The 14831-nt window shown below is 34.5% G+C and overlaps 1 protein-coding gene across 1 annotated transcript in view; it reads right to left on the bottom strand.

Annotated features, from left to right (window-relative positions):
• The window catches only part of LOC136031487 (semaphorin-2A-like), a gene marked incomplete in the record, with an annotated part of 365554 nt that overhangs the window by 307233 nt on the left and 43490 nt on the right, over nt 1-14831 (bottom strand). The window contains 1 exon segment of the mRNA XM_065711124.1: nt 6070-6121.

The raw sequence follows: 14831 nt of genomic DNA on the forward strand, positions 1-14831 counted from the left end.
ATGAGAGTAGCCGTATCTTCCGTAACCCGGGTCGCAGACCTGCATGATGGTAAAAGTGATTTTGATAGGTTCATGCACAGAAACTCGAGCGATTTTTCATGCAAATGATTAGAAATTCCCGGTCTATTTGTCTGAGCTAACAATAAATTAATATTAAAATCACCCATTACCAGAACTTGCTCAGAATTCAAATTAGTCACATCTTCAATGAAGCATTCATAAATTCGCAAAAACTCTTGTAACGAAGCCGATGGTGATCGATAAACAACACAAACAAGAACTTTCCTATTATCAATCACACACTCAATGCAAATGCTCTCAAAGGTCATCTCTTGGTCATGCTTAGATAGTTGCTTCTTCACAACAAATGGAATATCATCCCGAACAAAAAGTCCAACTCCGCCACCCTGTCTATTTTCCCTATTATTAGATATAAATTTAAACCCATCACAATTCATGAATTCTGCATTTTCATTACTTAAAAACGTTTCACATAGGCCTAAGATACTTACCCTGTGGTTACAAAGTAACTGCGAAACAAACTCGTGGCTACTAGCCAAACCTCTGCAGTTAAAAAGTGCTGATCTTAAGTTCCCATCAAATACAGGTGTTCCTAAATCCCCTTCAAATAAAAAATCAGTAGCAGGAAGGCTAGCTAAATGATCATCATAAACACCTTTAGCAAAAGGGGAAAAATCATAATAAATATTTTTTAGATCAAGCTGATCATCGAGGCGGCTCCCCAATCCTCCCCCAGACTCCCCACTACTCACGTGCTATATATAAATTTCATCTTTACCTTATGTCCCAGGCAGGCACGACGGAAAAATGGAAATGGCACCGCACCACTAATCAGGCAAATCGGGTAAAAAAGTGGCAGAGAACAAACAAGACCTCGAAACCTGATTTTTTTCACTAGACCTACTAACACTAGAAAACTAAAAAAAAGATCATACGCAAAAAACGAGGTTGTAGAACCCAACATGTACACAACACTGTGACAGAAGTGGCAAGAAAATCAATCAAAATGTCTATCACAATACTAATGATAATCACAAAGGGACAGCAATAACTAGTCCATCACTCTTTCCCAGGGTGACGAGGCCGTGGATTTGGATTCAAGCCAAAGCTTCGAGCCCTTCTGTTTAACACGCGTAAACTTTGCGGAATCTGATTCACGTAAATCCTTTGCTTTCGCAAGAAGTTCATTTCGAATAGCGTTTAGCTTGGGGGGAAGATCCGTGCACACACGAATGCCGCTCCCCTTCAATTTACGAACTGAGTTGAGAATCCTCTGAATGTTCTGTTCGTTTACAACCGAGATAAATATAGGTGCCGGACGAGGCCTTCGATTAGTATCTCCATTGTATCAGATAAAAAAAATTTCACATTTTCTTCAACTGTTTGAGACGGCCGCTCAGTAGGGATGCCATGAATTAACAAATTTAATTTGCGGTCCTTGACATCACTTTCCAGTACCTGATTCTCCAGTTGATCACACCTTAATTTTTGATCCTCCAACTCCTTTTCCAGTTGGCCAATTTTTATATCTCGATCGGAGGCATCCTTTTTTAGCGTAGCTATTTCCCCTGTAAGGGACTGAATGGACTTGTTGATGTCTCTTTGAGAACGGATTACGGCATCAAGTTTTTCCGTTAAAATCTTCACTGCTTCATCAAAGTTCTTTTGTGATACTGCCATAATGATTGCAATAAAGCCACTTTCTTATTGATTTAATTCAGCATGTAATCAAGCACAGGTAAACAGTAAATCTCCGGGTGAGCCAAAACCGGTTAGTTATTTCACTTTGCAATGCGACAATAAAATCCAGTCAAACCAGTCCAATTAGTTTTATCCTTTTTAGACTAAATGGTCTTCACACCACGAATCAGGTATCATTCACACCTGGAATGATATTCTTGTTCCAAATTTTTTTTCTGCCTCTAAGTATGAAGTGTGTTCAATGGATGAAGTACTAAAGATAAATCGAAAGATCTACAGTTTTGAGAGAGTCCAATTATTAAGCAATTTCTTCTATCTCCAAAAGATTGAATTTTCGCAAGAACGCAAGAATATCTATATTAGGAATGTATTAGAATACATTACATAGGAAGTATTATCCGTCTAATTGTTTGGATGTGTTATAAGATACGTATCAGAAAATCAGATGTACTTCAATCATATAAACATGCGGGCAAGGAAGGGGGTTGTTTCCCTCTAAGGTTGGACCCTTTTCACCTATAGAAAGTTAAAATAGTTACCATAAGAAAGAAAAATATTCGGTACTTGTTTGTTAAACGGAACGCACCAAATGAGTGAAGTTAGGTTAATACTAATGAAATATGCCAAAACATGATGGTAATTTAATACTTTAGGAAGTTTTTTATGGAAATTACGACAAAGAATTGTGGAAAACAGGACGCGCAGAATGCATTATATTAAACACCTAATCAAACCTGACCTAACCCCTAACCACCTCTATATATTAAATACAAAAATATACATACATCGTAGTTTTCTTATTCAAAATAAACAAATCATAGCCGATCCAGGAAGGTAAACCGGTTTCTGACATATCTTAAACTGCGTAATCCTTGAGTGCGTTCCGTTTAACGAACAAGTAACAAATATTCTCTGTCACAGTCCCCCTGCCAAAAAAAATCTCTGAACCCCTATTTAGACGTTGGAGTTGAAGGGACCTGAGGTGTCATCGATGTACATTCATGTTCAGAATAGAATCATAAAACATACTCTATAACAGGCTTTCAATTGCTGTATCAGTAACGGATACTTCCACATTTTTCCATGAAATCAAACCTCTTAGGAAATTGCCGATTTCAAAATAGATGGCTGCTGTTTTCGGCGTCAGTCGGCGTGAATTTGTTGGTAAATCGACGTCGAAAAAGCTACATGCGTCCAAGCCCTTTAGCTCAGTACGGTGCGAGCAGAAAAGGTTACATGTGCGCATAAAAACAATGTCCAGGACAAGGAATTTATTCGCCATCTATTTATTAATTAAATAGATGGCAGAAAATACTGTAAATATATACCCATGGAAGTGAAACTTACTAGGAAAAAGGTAAAGATTTGAAATCTGTAACTCAAAATTATAAATGAACTAACAACTTCTTGTCAAGACAAAACTTGCGCTGGTCTAGCAGTTGCTGGAAAATTTCTCAGCGCAGTTGCAACAGCTAAATTAAGCAATAATATTGAATTGGAATATTCAATTTAAAATATACAATAAATTTGGTTTCAATAAATACCTCAAACTATTTCCCCTTCAAAGAAAGAACACTATACTCTCTACGAAAAAAAGACAAACATGGCCAAATCTAAAGGGCTTTTCCATTAACATTCACTCCACACAAGTATGTACGCTGAAATGGGACTTTCTTTCTTCCTGATGGACCTGTTAGAGTATGCTTTATTGTTCTATTCTGACCATGAATGTACATCAATGGCACCTTGGGTGCCTTCAGCTCCAAATTTTAAGCGAAGAGCGGGGTGGGGGTCAGAGAGCATTTTTCCTTCCTTTGGTAACTACTTTAATCCTGAATAAACTGAATAATCCTGAATAAAACCTTACTTTCACTCTCCTGCAAAATCCAGTTTTATAAAAATTCAGTCTCTCGTTAAGTACTGTATATAAGCAAAAGTCCTAGAAACCCAAGTCGATCGGGCCTGTCTTCAAACAAGCATAGACGATTAACAGAATTTTAGAGTTAGTGAGTCCAGCATGAATTCCTCGAGGTAGTGGGTAGTCAACTATGTATGGCATTTTTGGGTAGCTATTAGCTTAACGCCCATTTTTTATAATATTAAATAAAAAAAAACATTTTTTTTTAGCTGAAAGTAAGGAGCGACATTAAAACTTAAAACGAACAGAAATTACTCCGTATATGAAATGAGTTGTCCCCTCCGCAATCCCTCGCTCTTTACGCTAAAGCTTTTAATTTTTTTAAAAGTAGAATTGTGGCAAAGAGTCAAACTTTAGCGTAAAGAGCGAGGGATTGCGAAGGGGACAACTCATTTCATATACGGAGTAATTTCTGTTCGTTTTAAGTTTTAATGTCGCTCCTTACTTTCAGCTAAAAAAAAATGGTTTTTTTATTTAATTTCTGAACGTTTTTGAATTAATGCAGGTTTGGTTTTGGCTCTCCGCACATAAATTATTAAAATGAAATTTGTATATTAATTCTTTTTTTGGCTAAATGGATTTCTCTTAGTTTTGATTAGACGATTTTGAGAAATAAGGGGTGGAGAAGGAGGCCTAGTTGCCCTCCAATTTTTCGGTTACTTATAAAGGCAACTAGAACTTTTAATTTTTAACGAACGTTTTTATTAGTAAAAAATATACGTAACTTAAGAATTAACTTACGTAACAAACTTTCATAACCTTATATTTTTATTATGTATACGAGGGGGTTTGTACCCTCGTTAATACCTCGCTCTTTACACTAAATCGTAAGTTTTGTTCCAATTCTTTAAGAATGACCCCTGAATCAGAAAGGCCGTAGAATAAATAGTTGAAATTACTAAAAATACTTTAGCATAAAGAGCAAGGTATTTATCTCCTCCTAAATGCCTCGCTCTTTATGCTAAAGTATTTTTAGAACCCCTTATATGCGTAATAATCTCTGTTCGTTTTAAGTTTCAATGCTACTTCTTCCTTTCATTTGAAAAAACGTTTTCATGTTTATTTTTCATTGTTTTCTTATAGTAATGCTAGTGAATCCTGCGCCCCTGTCATTGAATTTTTCTTCCCCCATGACAGATTCCTCCAAGGAAAGATCCTCCAACATAGCCCCCTCTCCTCAGCCCTACCCCCAAACAAAACAAAATCCCCCTGAAAACGTCTGTACACTTCCCAATAACCATTACTATATGTAAACACTGGACAAAGTTTGTAACTTGCAACCCCTCCCCCAGGGATTGTGGAGGAGTAAATCATCCCCAAAGAAATAGTTATTATGGTTTTCGACTATGCTGAACAAAATGGCTCTTTCAAAATTTTGATCGGTTGACTTTGGGAAAAAAATGAGCGTGGGAGGGGCCCTAGATGCCCTCCAATTTTTTTGGTCACTTAAAAAGGGCACTAGAACTTTTCATTTCCGTTAGAATGAGCCCTCTTGCGACATTCTAGGACCACTTGGTTGATACAATGACCCCTGGGAAAAAAACAACAAAAAAACAAACAAATAAACACGCACCCGTGATTTGTCTTCTGGCAAAAAATACAAAATTCCACATTTTTCTAGATAGGAGCTTGAAACTTCTACAGTATGGTTCTCGGATACGCTGAATCTGATGGTTTCATTTTCGTTAAGATCCTACGACTTTTAGGGGGTGTTTCCCCCTATTTTCCTAAATAAGGCAAATTTTCTCAGGCTCGTAACTTTTGATGGGTAAGACTAAACTTGTTGAAACTTATATGTTTAACCTCAGCATTAAAATGCGATTCTTTTGATGTAGCTATTGATATCAAAATTCAATTTTTTTTAGAGTTTTGGTTACTATTGAGCCGGGTCGCTCCTTACTACAGTTCGTTACCACGAACTGTTTGAAAAGGAAAAAAACATAAACAAAGCTCATAACAACGTTTTGATTGTGAGACCCTTTTCGAGTTAATATTCTCATTCCCTCCCCCTCTCTTCTCTTTCTTTCACTCTCCCAATATCAACAAAACTGTCTCTCTCTCTCTCAATTTCAATAAGAAATTCTGTCTCTCGATTTCACCGAAAAACTCTGTCTCCTTTTCTTTATTTCCTTCCTTCCCTCTATCTCCCTTTCTCTCTCTCTCTCTCTCTCTCGCTCTACCTCCTTATCTTTCGTTCCTTCTTTATTTCTATTTCTATCTCACCCTCTTTCTCTCTCTCTCAATTTCAATGAAAAATTCCCTCTTTCTCTCCTCTCCTCTCCCCCTCTCTCTATCTTTTTCAATGAAAAATCCAGACGAACAAGCAGGACAGGTTTATATGTCTAATTTCTCCTTAAAATTCTTCCCAAACGTGTAAGTTCACAAAAAATTTAGGGAAATACCAATGAAAGAAGAAAACAGCAACTTACCAGTTATACACCACTAGAGTCATTCTCTTTTGTCGCACAACTATTTCAAAGCCTGGAAGTAAAATAGTTTTTTATGGCATTTGACAAATCTCTCATCAAAAGTCAAATGATTATTCAGTAGGCACTTCATCCTCCTATGTCATATGTCAATGATAAATCAGTGCTCAGAACTCATTATGGAATAGGACGACCGCATTAGGGTATACGTACATGATATACCTCTACCCTTCCTAAGAAAACAATTTTTACTAATTTTCCATAGACTACTACTTTCCATGACTACTAAACGAATACCCAGAGTGATGCATTTTCTTGTTTAGCTCAGTGAAAGCATAAAAAAAGACCTTCAGGGTAAGTTTAGACACACATATAAAAGGGTCTTTCAGTCTGTAAAAAAAAAAAAAAAAAAAAAAAAAAAAAAAAAAAAAAAAAAAAAAAAAAAAAAAAAAAAAAAAAAAAAAAAAAAAAAAAAAAAAAAACAGTCCTGTGTTCATGGCAAGTTCAGATACAGTTATAAAACCCTTAAAGTTTTTAAAATCAACCATGGAAAAAACAATGCCGTTTTCACTCTATTTTGGCGTGAAATTTGAAAATACCATAAAAGCATCTTGACTTATAATGGACCCCACCAGTTTTTCCTTCATTTCCGAATTTCATAAACTTTCTTAGAAAACGGTTTATACGACTCCGAAAAAACAAAAACGTTCAACTATTGCTCTGTTCTTTTTTCTGCTTTTAATAGCAAGAAAGAAAAACTGGGGGACAGTAATTATTTTCTAAGATATCCAATAATTTTTATAGATTGAGAGATCGTTTTAACTTTGTAGCTAAAATTACCCTAGTATGTTTTAGACTCCAATGGTAAGTTAAGAAATATTGCCAAACAGATCTCTGGCATAGAAATACAGCTAGACATCTATCTCAACACCCCTTTTAAGTACAAACTATAAATATGATAACAAAGAAGATTCTTGATTAGCAGAATACGCAATTCCAGAACGTGACTTTTATGCTTTAAATCTGAATATTCTGCTGACTTGGCTGGCTCAGTCCCCAAAACACACATGTCTGGCCAGAAATATGCCAAGGCATGAAAGTACAGCAAAACATACTAAACTTAAACTATATGTCGCTTAATTCTGCTAACTAACAAAAATTATTAGTGATCAATTCTAAGAAAAGTAATAATTAGAATGGAAATAAAAAAGAAGAAACATAGGATAGAAAAAAAATTATGTCCAGCCAACTAGGCTAGTCTCTCTCAGAATATATTTGTAGGAAATCAGCAAAGTTCGGAGGTCAATCTCGAAATAATCTGTACATAATTGCTTCTGGCACACGTATATAGGAGCATTCTCATAATCTTTTGGTAACCTATCTGAAGTGTAGTAAGCGATCGTTCTATGGGATTGAAAAGAATGCGGACTGGCCTGGAAACCTTTGATCCAAGGTCGATCTTCCGTATCACAACAAATCTATGCAGAGGTGCACTGCCATTGAGTGAAAAAGATTGACGCCTACAAATAACTAAATTCTCAAATTTGAGAGCATTTATATTTGCTTGTAACGGGCAGCCAGTAAATTATTTTCCAAAGACTAACAAGAAAAAGGGCAGCCATAAGCAAGTAAGGAGCCATATTTTCCAGAAGCAGTTCCTAAATTACCAAAAGAAATAAGAGCAAAAACTTCCCTTTGTTCCCCAATTCGTTTGTAAGTCACGTTTGAAGCCTGGAATTCATCAACTTGAAAGTGGTAATAGAATTTCGGCTAACAAAAGGGGCTTTTCTGACGACAAAAGGGGGAAATAATTTAGGAATAAAAAATAATAACACCAGCCAATAGCAGAACTTCCCCAGTAATAAGTGTGACGATTAAGCCACTAGCGAAAATTTGTTTCTGTTATCTTGATTGTCTGCTTCCACCAAGAGCAGAATCTTCCTTCACGGTTGTTATTTTTTTTTCTAATAGGTACATCAGAAGCACAATATACTACAAGTATATTAAGCTATATTAAGTAAATACTTAATATGTTAATTAGGTTGTTATTCTTATTATCTTCTTCCAACTGTTCAAAATTAAGGAAGTCAAAATATGTAGCTGTCTATAAGCCACAGGGACAAAATTAGCTATCAGGAGCATGAATTTGATAACGTAGGCATAACCATTGCTTCCCCTCTACACCCCCTAGATTTTAAAAAATGTTGCAATGACAAATCCCATTTTTGGGTTGGTTTTCATTGAAAAAAGAAATACAACGAAATTATCCCCTATATTTTCATAAATTTATTGCCTGATACACAGAATCCCGACACCCAGGATTCTGGGTATTTGTTTTGCTGTTCTCGGCCAAGGAATAGCGGAAAATAATTTGTATGATGTATAGTTCCATATCATTTTTTTTTTCTTCTCAAGCTGTCTGATTGATATAATTTATTCTTCACTCACTGGCTTCGTTTTTTTCTTACAGGTGATTTACTAGGTGGGATGCGAAAGCGAGTTGCCTACTAACTTGTGTCCTTTGTCTACTCAGACCTGTTCAAACAGTTCGTGGTAACGAACTGTAGTAAGGAGCGACCCGGCTCAGTAGTAACTGAAACTCTAAAAAACGGAATTTTGATACCAATAGTTACATCAAAAGAATCCAATTTTAATGCTGATTTTAAATATGTAAGCATCATCAAGTTTAATTTTACCCATCAAAAGTTACGAGCCGGAGAAAATTTGCCTTATTTTAGAAAATAGGGGGAAACACCCACTTAAAGTCTTAAAATCTTAAAACCATAATATCGCACCATCAGATTCAGCGCATCGGAGAACCCTATTGTAGAAGTTTAAAGCTCCTATCTAAAAAAATGTGGAATTTTGTTGTTTTTTTTTGCCAGAAGACATATCACGGATGCGTGTGTGTTTTTTGTTTTTTTTTTCAGCTGTGGTCCCATCAACCCTGTCGTCCTAAAATTTCGCGACAGGGCTCATTCTAACGGAAATTAGAAGTTCTAGTGTCCTTTTTAAGCGAACGAAAAATTGGAGGGCACCTTGGCCCCAATCGGTGGATCTTTCCATGGAGGAATTTATCATGAGGGAATAGAATTTCCACAAAGAGGAAGCAGGATTTTCTAGTATTATTAAAAAAAAAAAAAACAATGAGAAAATGAATATTTTTTTTTCAGCTGGAAGTAATGAGCAGCATTAAAACTTAAAATGAACATAAAATATTACGCATATAAGGAGGTTCGCCTCCTCCACAATACCTTGCTCTTTTAATACAACAACAAAAGAGAGAATAATGAGGACTTTTTTCCCAAGACAGTGAACCAACAAAACCTATTTGAATATTTCGGCCCTATATCTAAGGGCCGTCTTCAGCAAAGAAAAAATAAAAACAATAAAACACTTACAATAAAAGTTCTCAGTTAAAAATCCATTTTTTTTTAAATAGCCTTGGCATCATTACTTCTTAACGAAAAGTTCAGCCAAGACTGTCTGATAAAAGCTAACATTTTACAAGATAAAAAGGTTCATTCATTTCACTAACTGTATTTATTAAAAATTGGAATGATTTCTTATTGCGATATTTGCCTTCTCTGCAGCTAATCTGATAGTTCTTTTGGGATTGGGCTTGTTTTTGTTCGTTCCTATTTTTGTTTTATTTTGAATTAGATTATTTTCTATAATTAATTTTGTGTACATAGGGTTGAGTGTGTATTCACCCAAGTCTCTATTTAGGGATGTGTTATTATTTAAGTTTCGTTTGATTTGGATTGCCTCGCGGACAGTTTGTTTGATTCCTAGGTCATTGCTAATTAAAATTGTTTCGTCAAATAGAACATAATGGTTTGGATTTTCAAAAATATGATTACTTAAAGCTGAATCGAAAGATATGGAGTTATTTTTAGATTTTAATGCTTTTTCAATACTTTCTTTGTGTTGCTGTAATCTTGTTCCTAAATTTTGGTGGGTTCGACCAATGTAATAATTTCCACAACTACATGGTATTTGATACACCCCTCGTAGACGAGTAATTGGAGTTTTATCCTTACCAGAATTGACAAGGTTCATTATACTTAAATTGCTTGTGAATACAACAGGTAAATTGTTCTTTAAACAAACTTTTTTCAGTTTTGAAGTAATTTTCGGAATATAAGGTAGGTAAATCGTGATTGTGGGTTTTTTCGAGTCATTTACTGGTGTGGGATTTAAGGCTTCAGAAGAATGCTTCTTTAATCTTTGAGCAATAACAGTATTTATGAGAGAAATTGGGTACCCGTTGCCAAAAAGTATGTCTGAAATAAAATTTAATTCTTTTTTAACATACGGCTCTGAACAGATATTAAGTACTCTATCCACAAGAGATATTACCACACCTCTTTTAACCTGTGGAGGATGGTTAGATTTGAAGTGAAGGTATCTATTATTATGCGTAGGTTTTCTGTAAACCGTAAAATCAAGTTTATTCACACTGCGTATTATCAATACATCTAAAAAAGCTATTTTTCCATCTCTTTCGGTCTCTAGAGTGAATTGCAGGTTTCTATCGTAAGTATTTAAATGTTCTAGAAAACCTTTAAGTTCACTTTCGTCCTCATTAATTCTCATAAAAGTCCTCATTATTCTCTCTTTTGTTGTTGTATTATGGAAAGGCAGTGTGGTCTTCGTCATTATTTACCTTGCTCTTTACGCTAAAGCATTTTTAATAATTTCAAATATTTATTCTACGGCCTTTGTGATTCATGGGTCATTCTTAAGGATTTCGGACAAAATTCAAGCTTTAGTGTAAAGAGCGAGGTATTGATGAGGGGGCGAAACCCCTCATACGAGATAAAAATGCACAAATATAGAAGTTCGTTACGTAAGTTAATTCGTAAGGTACGTATGTTTATTACTAAGAAAAACGTTCGTAAAAAAATAAATATATTTGCACTTTTAAGTAACTAGAATTGGAGGGCATATCCTCCCACACCCCATTTTTTTATCAAAAAAAATTAATATACAAATTTCGTTTTAATTATTCATGTGCGGTGAGCCAGAATCAAACGTTCAGAAATTAAATAAAAAAACAAGTTTTTTCAACTGAAAGTAAGGAGTCACATTAAAACGAGTAAAAATTACTCCGTGTATAAAAGGAGCTGTTCCCTCCTCAACGCCCCGCTCTTTACGCTAAAGTTTGACTCTTTCTCTCAACTCTACTTTTTAAAACAGTAAAAAACTTTAGCGTAAAGAGCGGGGTGTTGAGAAGGGAACAGCCCCTTTTATACACGGAGCAATATCTGCTCGTTTTAAGTTTTAATGTCGCTCCTTACTTTCAGTTGAAAAAACTTGTTTTTTATACTTAATCTCAGACAGAGCCACCCACGTCTCAGACAGGACCATGCTTGACCACTGTCATCACTGTAGCTTCCAATATTCTAATCTTGGTTTGCAGACTTTAACTATATAAACTAGACATAATTAGCAACTATTTCATTATTATTAATAAACTTCCAATTTCATCTTCTTCCGTTATTGAGCATTGCGTTTCCTATTTATTATCCTATCGGGCAGTCATTAAGATCGTAAGACGACTGGGATAGGCTGCAGTAAAACATAAACAGATGCAATTAAAAGTTTCTGCTTTTCCTTTCAATACAAATCAAACATATAACAGCTCAATAAAACAGGAAACTTTGGAGACGAATTGTCATTCAAGATTAGAGACTGAACAAGATTCTATTTTCCCGATGCCGGGGATAGATAGCATAAACTCAATAGCCCCTCATCCCCATTGCAGAATGTCAATTTACATGAGAATCAATAGCTCTTCATAAAGTAGAATAATGTAGCATTCCCAAGTCTTGTAAACCCAGTTTTAAATATTCATAGAACAGAAGAGAACAACGATCTATTGCATTAAAGGAGTAATTAAGCATAAATTAAACATTTCATTTTGTCTACAATGGTTTTGTTTCTAAACCAATGAATTTGTTCACCCTTTGGGAACTTCAGGTATTTTCATGTCTTCCGTGGAAAACAGTTTAATTTTGTTCATTAGAAATTACTTGTTTTTTTATGCTTATTTATTTATTATTATAATTTATATATATATATATATATATATATATATATATATATATATATATATATATATATATATATATATATATATATGTATATTTCACATTTACTAAATTTCACATTTTTTTATATCTTCATTTTCGGCGTTGTTATTATATATCATGGTCGAAACGATATATACAACCTAGTAAAGAGCGAATCAAAGCCTATAGTAACCTGAAGTTTAAAAATACTTTTTGTGAAAAGCTGTCTAGTGATAAAACTGTTTTGTTTAAAAACGATTCAGGATTGATATTGCTTTATATTGTTTTATCTCAGAACTAAAAAAAAAATTTGCGAAAACAAATTTTGAAAAAGACCTTGAAACTCTGCGAAAATGGTGACGGATCAAAATGAAAAGTTCCCCAACATCAAAAGGGTCAAAACTCCCTAACTGAAGGTTTTGAGCCCATAAAATCACCCTAATCATCTCATTATTATATTAATGAAACGATTAGTGCAGTTAATTGCAATAGATGCAGAAAAGCCATAAACTGCATATCCTTTTTTCCATCCGAAACAAAGAAATTGAGTCTATCCATATATTCTAACGTTGAGAAATTGTTGGCTTCCTAAATACAGCCTATCCTGACATTTATTGGATGGCTGAGGAGACAGGAGGAAAAGTGGCTTATTCTTTTGAATAGGAAATATTGCCACTCAGAAGGTGAGTGGATTAAGGTCACGCTCTTTTGAGAACCAAATGTATCCTATTAGGACTCCTCGGTTTCCCTTTTAAAATTTATAAGCTTAAGGTTGAGAGATTTTGCAGTGGTAAATGTATCAAAACTAGAAACAGAATAGGATTAAGGGGTGTCAAATTTGAAAGCCGATAAAACGTTATAGGAGGCTCAAAAATAAAGTGGAAAATCAGATATTTGTCTCGTTTCTTCCTCTTATACAATTTATCTCCATCTGCTTATATTCGTTCTATCGGCTTATATTCGTCATAGCCAGATTCACAGAAAGGGAGTGATATTTGAGATTTTTCTAATGGGACTCTTTGTATTTGAAGCGATTTTTGTCAAAACAAGATTCTTTTTTGTTGGAATTGGGCCAATACGTTGTCAAATGTAGCTTAATTAACTTTAATCCCTGAAGGAAGCATTACTCTTGCTATTCAAACAGCCTTGCGCTTTGCGAAAAATTTTAAACTATCTCAGATTTGGGAGGTAGAATTTAGTGGAAATGTTCATCAAGTTTCTAGTAATTAGAAATTTAATTCATTCATTCTATAAATCAGTATACTCTAGTCACATTAAATCTTTAAAAGAATAAGAAAGAAAAGATCTAGGTTTACAACTAGTTCCATTATCTATTTATTTTAATATTAAATGATAATTGATATTTACTTTTGTAAGACACTTTACAGGTAGGCTAAGGCATATTCTGTCTAGGTTAAATAAATAAAAAAATTCAACTGAAAGTAAGGAGCAACATTAAAACTTAAAGTGAACAGAAATTATTTTGTATACAAGGGGGACAGCCCTTCATCAACCCTCGCTCTTTACGCTAAAGTCTTAAAGTTCTTTAAAAATAATCCGTATTCAAAATCAAGGACCCTTGTGATTAAGCTGATTTTTCGAAAATCAGGAGAAAAGGTCAAATTTTTGCGTAAAGAGCGGGAGTTGATGAAGGGGCAGTCCCATCATATACAAAATAATTCTTGCTAGATTAAAGTTTTAATACTGCTCCTTTCTTTCAGTTGATTTGTTTATCTAACTATTGATCAATTATCAAATCATGCCATGAAATCTACTTCCCTATCTTCAGCCGTGTAACATTTCACCTTGAAAATTCCCCCAAGAAATATCTTCCCTGCGGAAAATTCACCCTCCCCTTAGAAAAATACTCTGACAATTTTCCGTATATTTCCCAATAAAAAATACAATTTATTAAACCCTCACGTAGAAAATTAACCTGACAATGTTCCGTACATTTCCCAACAAGAAATAACATATATTAACAATACGGGCAAATTGCGTAACTTACAACACTTTCCCCAAGGACTATAGAGGGTAATATCACCAAAAACAGAATTATTGGACCTTTCAAATATGCCGAATCAAATGGTTAACTTAAATTTTGATCAGACGTGTTCATAGAAAAAATGAGCGAGGGAGGAGGGTTAATTGCCGTATAATTTATCGGTCACTCAGAAAGGCCACTAGAACCTTTTATTTCCGTTCAAATGAGCCATATTTCCGTTTGATACTATCACCTCCTGGGGAAGAACACCAACAAAAAAACAAATAAACAATTAAGCACGCAACCGTGATCTTTGTTCTGCAAAAAAAAAAAAAATATGTACTTATGTATTATATGAGGAACGTTCGTGAAGTGAAGTTTGGTTAATGCTAATAAAATAACAAAATACGATGAAAATATAATACTTTATTAACAAAATTGTGAAAACTACAACAAAGAATTATGGAAAGGGGCCGCCCAGAACGCAGTATACTAAGTGCATAACCAAACCAAAATACCAACTAAATGTGTTTAAATAAAATATAGCTACAATGTATTTTCCCATTGAGCTAAAGCCAGTTGTCTAGTATTAATACCGTGAAAAAATGGTAATGTCTCATGTTCGCAATCCAAATTCTCGAGTGTTTCTCGTGTAATATATAGTAGCAAATATTTTTTTTAGATTTTTGTAGATATGAGCTTGA

Source organism: Artemia franciscana, chromosome 9, assembly GCF_032884065.1.
Source record: "Artemia franciscana chromosome 9, ASM3288406v1, whole genome shotgun sequence".
NCBI lineage: Eukaryota > Metazoa > Arthropoda > Branchiopoda > Anostraca > Artemiidae > Artemia > Artemia franciscana.